Source organism: Equus caballus, chromosome 21 (genome assembly GCF_041296265.1).
Source record: "Equus caballus isolate H_3958 breed thoroughbred chromosome 21, TB-T2T, whole genome shotgun sequence".
NCBI lineage: Eukaryota > Metazoa > Chordata > Mammalia > Perissodactyla > Equidae > Equus > Equus caballus.
This window is the reverse complement of record NC_091704.1, coordinates 63,863,933-63,873,155: the sequence shown is the minus strand read 5'-3', so window position 1 is coordinate 63,873,155 and position 9,223 is coordinate 63,863,933.

The following is a 9,223-nucleotide window of genomic DNA, read 5'->3' as shown; positions in this document are numbered from 1 at the left end:
ACTTCAGATGGACTAGTTAATGCTTGTGGTCTCTAAAAGTGGCTGAAACAACTAAAGTATGACCTGTGATCATTTCATGGCCATCCCACGCATAGCCCGTCTTTATTTCCACCGTGACTGCCATTCATCTAGGGAATCATAACTTGTACTAATCCCTTTCTCTTTCAGGCAAATTTAAAAAATAATTGAGATCTGTCTTCCTATTGTTTCACGTCAGGTTCTTCTTTAAGACCATTTTTGGATTTTGAGGGCAAATCCTGACAAAGTGATATTATTCTAGAATAAATGTTTTTGAGAGACAAAATGGAATCTGAGTCTGAAAATGTCTTTGCTGTTACTATCCGTTAGACTGGTGCGTTTACTGATCTTCAGGGAAGTTAAAATAGGGGATTTGTGTTCAGAACTTCCAAGGCTCCATCTGAAAGCCCCTCGTTAGAACATATGTAAACATCTTGCCCTTATGTTAGTTTCTGTGCCTGCATGTGGAGTGTCCACCATGATAAGTTTGAGAGAACTCTTACGTGTGGAAAATGTTCTCCACTTACATAACAGTTTAAACTGGTAGGTCAAAACTATATGGGATCCATAACTAAGTTTAAAAATCCCTTTTTGAATGTAGTCAAATATTTTTGTTCTTTTTAACTCAAAAGCTGATGAAGTAACTATTAGATACACAAAACAATACAAAACAATAATCTGATGGTCTTGTCTTGGTCACCATTTTAAAAGTTCTAAAAGCACTTCCAAACCTTTTTCCAAACACGTATTTTTTAATCCAACTATAGTCTCTAATCATGGTTGATTTATTCCTTTTTAATTTTTTTCACTTAATATGATTATAGTAATTTCCTATATTTCAAGGTGGCCATCTTAATTACATTTTTAAATCAAAGAAAACCATTTCACTGTGCAGATGTACCATCAATTACTAGAATAAACATTTATTCCATGTTTTTTGCTCCACCCATTTCTCTCTTTTTTCCCAGTGTTGGATTGGCAATGCATCACAGAGCAGCTTCCTGCACACATTGACTCCTCCTGCTGGAATATGTTCTTGGATTGTTTTCTCTGAAGTGACGCAAGGGGCATGGGTATTAGTGACGCTATTTCTGTGTGCTGTCATCTCCCTTTCACAAAAATCTGTGCCCATTTAAATCGCTATCATAGGGGCAAGGTTTAGCATGTTGTCTGTCTTTTGCATGATAGCTCTGTGATGGGATATGTCCTTCCTATTCCTCTTTTCTCTCCATACCTCTTTTTCTCTGTCTCCAATTTGGAACCCCTTTACTCCCACTTGATAAGCGTCTTCAGTGTGACTACCTTTTATCTCTCTGTTGACAGTGTTGAATCAAGAGAAGGAGGATGCCTGACAGAAGCCTCAAGAGTGGAGGCTGGCGTCTGGTGGGGTGGAGTAGGGAAAAGAGCTCTCATTCACATGTGTGATGTGATATTCTCAGGCTCCCTATGGACTCTTCAGTAAAATCTCATTGTTCACTAATGCTTATGCAGTCACTTTCCTTTTTGGGGATTGTCCATACTGAATATAATTCTAGGTCGGCACCAGATGACCCCAAGGGATAACAGCTACGTCTGGTTTTGTGGGTACACGTCCAGCCTCGGGAGTCTGCTTCAGCCCACAATACTGACACTGTAGGGTCAGCAGTGCTGGCACCGTGGGAGATTCTGTATTTTGGATTCATTATCACTCTCATGAAATATTTCCTTTTGTTTCTTTCCTATTTGTCCGTGTTTAAGTTCATTCAACAGAGGTTTACTGAGTCCTTGCTGTGCATTAGGTGCTGAAGTGATGATAAAGATAAAGGTAGCTAATGCTTGTATTCTTCTTCAGAGCTTAAAAATGCTGTTGCATATATTAATCTTTTGGATACAATATGGGCTCTGCTTTCCAATAAATTACGGGGACATAATAAAAATGCCTTGTGTAACTGAAGTCAGGAGTTTGAGCAAAAGGAAACAGTATTGAGAGGTGCAGGTGTTAACCTCATCATGAGAGTGGGCTTTCAAATGAACAGAAAACTGTTCTTCAAAATGGCAAAACAGATTAGAATTAATGCCTCACATTAATGAAGGGATTCTGAATGAGTGGCCGTGTATTTTTTAATAGACCAAGAAAAATATTCTATTCAGAAAAAATGAAGAATTAAAATGACTGACAGCTTGACTTCCTATTTTTGTCCTTTCCTAATTATACTTCTTTATGGAGAGAAGAGCGGTGGTGACAACCCCCAGAAGTGACGGACGCTTGGGGCCACGGGTTTGCTTGGGGGCTGCCAGGAAAGCTTTTGTTTGATTTGCTCCATGGCCCGCAGCAAAGCAAGTCTGTAATTTTAGCTCTAGAAATAGTGTTCAGTTCAAGGTAAGTAAAAGAAAATTTAAGCATCTGTCTCTTCTGAATACATTCTGTTTTTGACAAACTCTTTTCAATTTTGTTGTTCAGACATGCTTAAGTTTTCATGGAGCTACAGAAAAGTCCTTGATATTAACTCTTAAATTAAACTTCTCAGGAAAAATAAGTTCATGACAAAATGAAGGCAGTGCAGTAAGGATGTCTATTCAGTGGGACTTGGGCCACAAAAAAAAAATTTTTGGCAATACAAATGAGACAGAACAAACCACGACAATATATTATGATGCTATTTCTGTGTAATTACGATAATGCTGAATTTCGATTTTGAAATCTGCACGAGATGCCGGTTGCAGGCTCTCAGACAGAACCCAGTGGAAGGAATGGAAGTAGATGTCCCAAGGAGGGTTTGGAATTGCTTGGCTGCCTAGTAGTCCAAGAAAAATCTTCATCACAACAGTTCTGGCAAATCACAGAAGACTCTTCAAATTCAGAGAAGTTGATTCTGTTGAACACAAAAAAGGAAGAATGAAATCAACTCCTTTGTGGAGGGGATAATGCTCTTATTTATAATGTAAAGAAATGCCGTTTATGTGTTCTATGTTGACCTTTAGAAATCGTCTGACTCCAGTACACTAGCAAGGGAAATAATTGGTTTGTAGCCAATAATAAAGACAATCGGCTACAAGGTTTGCTTTGCTAAGTTGTCCCTCCTGTCGCATGTGCATGCAGTTGCACATGAGTGCAAAGGCATGGTACCAGATTCCCCACTAGCATTTGTTTATGCCGGCAAAGCAGTCAACACACTTACTGGGAGCCAACAAAGCACTTGACACCATGCTGGGTCACTGTGCTGCTCACAAAGGCCACAGCCCTTGCCTTCACGGGACCTACAGAATGATAGCACTTGTCTTATCTGTAGTGGATAATTCAGCAACTTCATTTTGTGTGACAAGTTTAACAATAGGGCAGGAGCAGACGTGAAGACCAAGAGCACCCAGTGGAACGGGCGTTTCTCAGTGGGTATGCCAACACAGGGTTGGAGAGGTACCAAGACACTCACCTCCTGCACCTTTCAGAGTGGCTGGGTGGGGCATGGAGTGGACACAATCTGACCTCTCTGGCCAGAGAAACCTCTGGTGGCCTCTCCTTTCACCTCAATCCATTCATTACTTGGTGTCATTCAAGTGTTATTGTTTCTCTTGGTGTCATTTCATGAATGTTGGGAGGCATCATGGTAGAGAGTGGATGCCTAGAGAAGATGATGGCTAATCTGAGGCTTCAAGCCCAGGAAAGAGAATTCCAGGCAGAGGCTGCAGCATATGAAAAGGACGGAAGACCTGCAGTACCATAACACCTAGGGCAAGAGTTGGTGTTTGGTACAGCTGGAGGGAAGGGATGGAGGGGAGGAGGGGAGAGATCAGAGCAAGGGGATGAAGAGCCTTGTAAGGTGCTTCAACTTCCTCCCAAAGTCTGGGCAGAGCCACTGAAGGCCTATAAGTAAGGCGGCCACTCCGTGTGGTCTTTTACTGGGAGGAGATGGAGGATGGGAACAGGCCAGCACGTGAGCTCAGTGTGAGCAGCTTGGGAGGGCTGGTGAGGATCCAGGGGGGATGTGATCAAGGCCTCGACCAAGGCAAGACAATTGTTAGCGAAAAAATCGTTTGCAAATTATACAGTAAACCCTCAAAGCTGACTTTAAAATATGCCGGAGGAGATTGCGTGTATAAATTGAAGATAAGATCTGTAACTACCAATTAGGGCGATTAAATGTATTACTGATTCTTTAATTTCAGACCACAAAGACATCATGACATGAAGTTATGAGAGTTTAGACTAAATTTAAAGAAATCGCTTGTTTTTATTTTTTAACAGAGTGGAATTTGTTCACGCAAAGGGAATGCTTCTCTAGAGCTACTTAGGAATGTCTACACAGACATCATCACAGGTGGTTAGGACAGTAAAAGTAGGAGAAAGGAAGAAGTGACCTCCCCAATGTTTCTGTGTTCAGGGATCTTGTCCTTAAAAGGTGATGGTTAATCTTATATCTGGGGATTGTGCATCAGCTGCCAGCCTCCATACTATTTCTCTTCACTTTGCAGTAACCACTGATTCTAATGTGGCTGAAGTTTATGCATCCTCACTGAGATCCTGGACCCGGATGATGTGCGGATCTGTGTAAGAGTGTTACATTAGGACTATTCTGGAACTTTCATGTTTCAGAAGTTAGAGCTTGGACAACAGTATATCTGATTCAGAACCGTGTTATAGTGGAATTTTGGTGAGTCCTGGTGAACGTCTCAAATACATAAAAGTGATGTCCCTAGTTTGGTAGCATTTGGAGTTTTTGTGACCAATTATGATGCTGAAACCAAAGAGGGCTGCACAAGAAGAGATGGTTTGGCTTGACTTTGATATGAGAAGAACTGTCCTAACTATGAGAGAGCTTACAGGGAGTGGTGGCATGTTCTCTGAAGAACTTTAAGAATCGCATGGAATCAATTCCTCCATGCACAGAGGCTAAAACATGCCTTACTTGAAGAAAAGGGGATGGACATCATGACTTCTTAGATATTTTCTGGCCCTATTATTTCATTTTTTATGAGCCTTTTAGTCAACCTAACATAGTATCCAATAGAACAAGGCTTTTGAGAATGAGCTTTTGAAATTAATATGTTTGGATATTGCTAGAAGCTCTTTGAATAATGAAATGTTTTAATTCAAGAGCCAGGAGTGAAACGCTCACCAATATACTACTTCCAGGTGAAGCCACAGCTCTACACCAGTTGTTACTCTTACAGTAACTTGCAGGCAGTTTTAATTATTAACTAATTAGGGGGTGGAAATGGAGCCTTGTCATTTTCATTATTCTCCTGGAACATATTGTTCATCATTTTTGGCATTTGGCATAGTGATAAAGAGTGCTTCAGTCATGATTTAAAAAGGGGATGCATCTTGGAGGTAGATTAAATCGAGGTTTAGTTTCTTTGCCTCAACAATGATATGTGCCATCTTCAAGCGAGGCTCATGACCAGTGATGGGATTTATAATCATTTGTGGATCAAGAGGGAAGTGCTAAATACAGGGATGAATGAATGCTGAAGGCTTTGGGAGATATGATTGCTAATTCTGTCCTGGAGATTAATGTTTCATAACAGGCAACTGTGGACATGGGCTTTGGGGAAATACAGACGGGGAGAAGGGTGGGGTAGCGGAGGGAGAAGATATGTAACAGAGAGGACATAGGGAAAAGAACATGCAATGTGAGGCTGTTCAATATTTATTCTTGCACCAGATATTTCTGGTGGGGGAGCACACCAGCAACCTCTTTAGAAAATAGTCTGGCTGTTTCTTATAAAGTTACACATGTACTTACTATATAACCTTGAAATTCCACTCCTAGGTATTTATCCAAAAGAAAAGAATATATGTGTTCACCTTTCACCCAGCCCCCCCAAAAACTCCCTAGTATACAATGTTCAAAAATGTTTTATTCATAATAGTCCCAAACTGGAATCAATCCAAATGTCCATCAACAAGTGGATGGATAAACAAATTGTGATATATCCATACAATGGGCTACTGCTCAGCAACAAAAAGGAAAGAATCACTCAAACGTGTGCTGAAGAAAAAACAAAATGGAGGCCCACCACCCATAGTCACATCACCAAAATTAAAACCGTCCTGATTTTCCCAAAATGCTGACTCTGACCTTCAACAAAACTTAAACTTTCTTCATTTCAGCAGGATCTTGCAGCTTCCTGGACAATCAGCTACGAACAGGTGAGCTTATGCAGTAGTACAACCCTAAAGGAATGTATGTTTCTAGTAGCCAATGACAACAGAAAACAATGCATTTCCTCACTGACATTTTGTAAACTCAGCTGTAGGCCTGAGAGCCAAGCTTTCAGCTTTGACGTTTCCCTGTTCACCAATAGTTTGTTTCTTGTTCAACAAAATATTCATATCAAGTAAAGCTCTCTGAATTTTCTTTTGACACATCTAACAACGTGGGCGGATCTCAAAAACAGTAGGCTCAGCAAAAGACATGAGATGCAAGAGTACATACTGTACAGTGTTATTTCTATGAAATTCTAGAATAGGTGAAACTAACCTATAGTGTAAGATCAGTGGTTGCCTGGGGTTGGGGTTGATGGGGCTTGGGGGTTAAAGGAGCAGGATGGGTCCCTGGCTGGGGGGATATTTTATATCTTGATTGGAGTAGTGATTACATGAGTGAATATATTTGTTGAAAGGTACTCGACTATACACTTAAAATGAGTACAATTTTATTGTATATGAATTATACTTCAATAAAGTTAATTTTAAAATAAAATTAAAATGTGTTCCTCTTCTTTTAGTAACCTCAAATATTTTTATTTAATAAGGATAATTAACAATTTATTTATTGTTTACTGTGAGTTGGATGCTAAGTGCCTTAGATTATTGTATCTAGGATGTAATTACTATTATCCTTCTCATTTTGTACATTGAGAAATGGAGGCTTCGAGAGGTAAAGCAATGAATGAAACTAACCCGATGTCACTGTAGAAAGGGTGGGAGACAGGATTTGAGCACAGCCTTTCTGATTCCAAAGTGCTTGTTCTTGTCTACTCTGTGAAGCAGCTCTTTTTTCACAAAGATTGCAATTTTGCTTCCTTGATAAAATAAAAAAGAACTCACCTGTTTAGCTTTGTGCTCTGGGGTGCTAGTGTGAGGGCCAGGGTACAGTCTGCTGGCTGGAGTGCATAAACCCTTACTCCGAGTGCCACAGGAATGGACAGCCCATCACAGCCCAGATGTCCTGATTCCTGGCCCTTCCTCCTGAGCAGGGGTGTGGAGTTGGCTGGCCAGACAACGTGGACACAAACAGGACACACAGTCCTGACGCTGCTCAGACCAGATGGAGGAGCCATAGGTCACTGCACCTAAAAGACCTCTTCGGCACGGAGGCTCAGGTATCCTTCTACCCCTGAGTCATCTCCTTCCCCTTAGTGGCATCATTTCTTCAACTGTGGCCAAAATTGCCCTGGACCACCCCTCAAGGTTGAGCCAGGAGTAGACTGCCATGCTGGTGGAAACCTCAGTCTAGTCTTCGCAGGCTCTGCTTACTTCACTGATCACCCAGTAAGGGCATGAGCCGGTGGGCAGTTCTCATCCCTGGGTGGGGAGATAGGACAAGATTTGGAGTGGTCTTCTCCTTCCCTGTCCCAACTCCTGCCTCCCATTCCACTTGTCCCCAAGATGGGCCAGAGAGCAGCCACGTTCTACAGCCTGAAGACTGAGGCCTCCGCCATTACCACCTATGAGGACCTGAGGGGTGCTTTCAATTGAAATTAGGCTGGATTTAGAAATGCCATCACAGTTCTTGAATGCCCGAGCCTATGGACAAGGTCATCCATCTCTATATACTTATTGGTCTGGTGTGCTGGCTTTGGGGATTTGGGTGCACCATTGAGGGTCAGGCCTACTACAATGTACTCTCCTAGGTTCTGGAAGAGAAAATGGGATAGGAGGATGTTGGTTCCCTGGGTGGGTTACAACATGGACTCTTATGTGGCTATTGGCAATAGTTCTGAGCCCCACACGGGGGAGACAGGGGAGGTCTAGAGGAGGCTCAGGGCTGGGGAGAGATCAAAACTTCTTTAGCGCCCCCTAGGTTGCACAGGGGTTGTGTCTGCTCCCAAGCCTGGAAGCTCACCATGCGCCTAACTCAATGAGAGACACAAAGAGGAATCCCATAAATGGGGACACAAGAGGATTTGACATTACATTCAAATGCCTTTTGACCTGTTTTTCTGCATCCAACCTAATTTCAATTCAAAGTGCAATGTACTTCAAGTACACTAAGATAGAATTGCTTCTATGAGAACGTTGACTCAGACCATTACTATTCCTCTCACGGTAACATTAATATGGGAAAATCCAGGATAATTTACCTCTGCACTCCATCTCCCAAACTTCCACTTTGTATCACAAACAGTGATGGAAGAAGGAAGGGAGTGAAGAATGAATGAAGAAGTAGTTGAATACAAAAGGGAAGATTAGAAAGAGGATAGAATGAAAGAGAAGAGAGATCTTTCTGGGATTGAAGGAGACTGATGAAGAAGGCTCTGGTTTAGGAGGAACGAAATAGTAGTCTCTTCTGGTCTGCCTCAAAAGGGGTCATACATTTCCCTCATAGGTCCTTTTCCTGGCCACCCCTCCCATCCAAAACTCATTTTCATGGGGTCATGTTCTTTCCTTTTTTTAAACAGAAGTGCATAACTCTTCCATAATGGTAGAGGAAGAAGACAGGATTGCTACAGAGCTTTGATTATTTAATTATCAGATCACTTCAGGTATTTCAATGTTTGTGGTATCAGCAATTCTGAGTACGTGTTGCTTTTCTCACCAGAAGCTATTTTTTAATGAAGTTAAAGTTGTCCGCTGTCTCGCTGTTGATTTTCATTTTTTTAATCGTGCAAGACCTTCCTGTAAGTGACTTCAGAATATCCTCTTTTCACATTTAAGGTGGCAGTAATTAGGCCCCGATTTGCTGAGCCTGTGGGAATCTTACAACCAAAGTGATCTTAATGGTGTTTTAATGTCTGAACTCTTCTGCTTCTATGTGTGAGGTTGCCAACTGGATAAAAGAAATGGCTTTGACATCCCGGTGGTTATTGGAGTTGGGAGAATGCCCCTGAAGGGTGGAAGGTTTGTGAGTTTTTCTTTGCTAGATGAGGAACGGTTAAACCACTGAACCTGTATCGGTACCTACAGTGCATTAGGGTTTTTTTGGTCTCTTCACACTTTAGGTACCTTGAGATATTCTTGGGTAAATGCTTACGACAGAGGAAATAAAGATCTTATGGATGA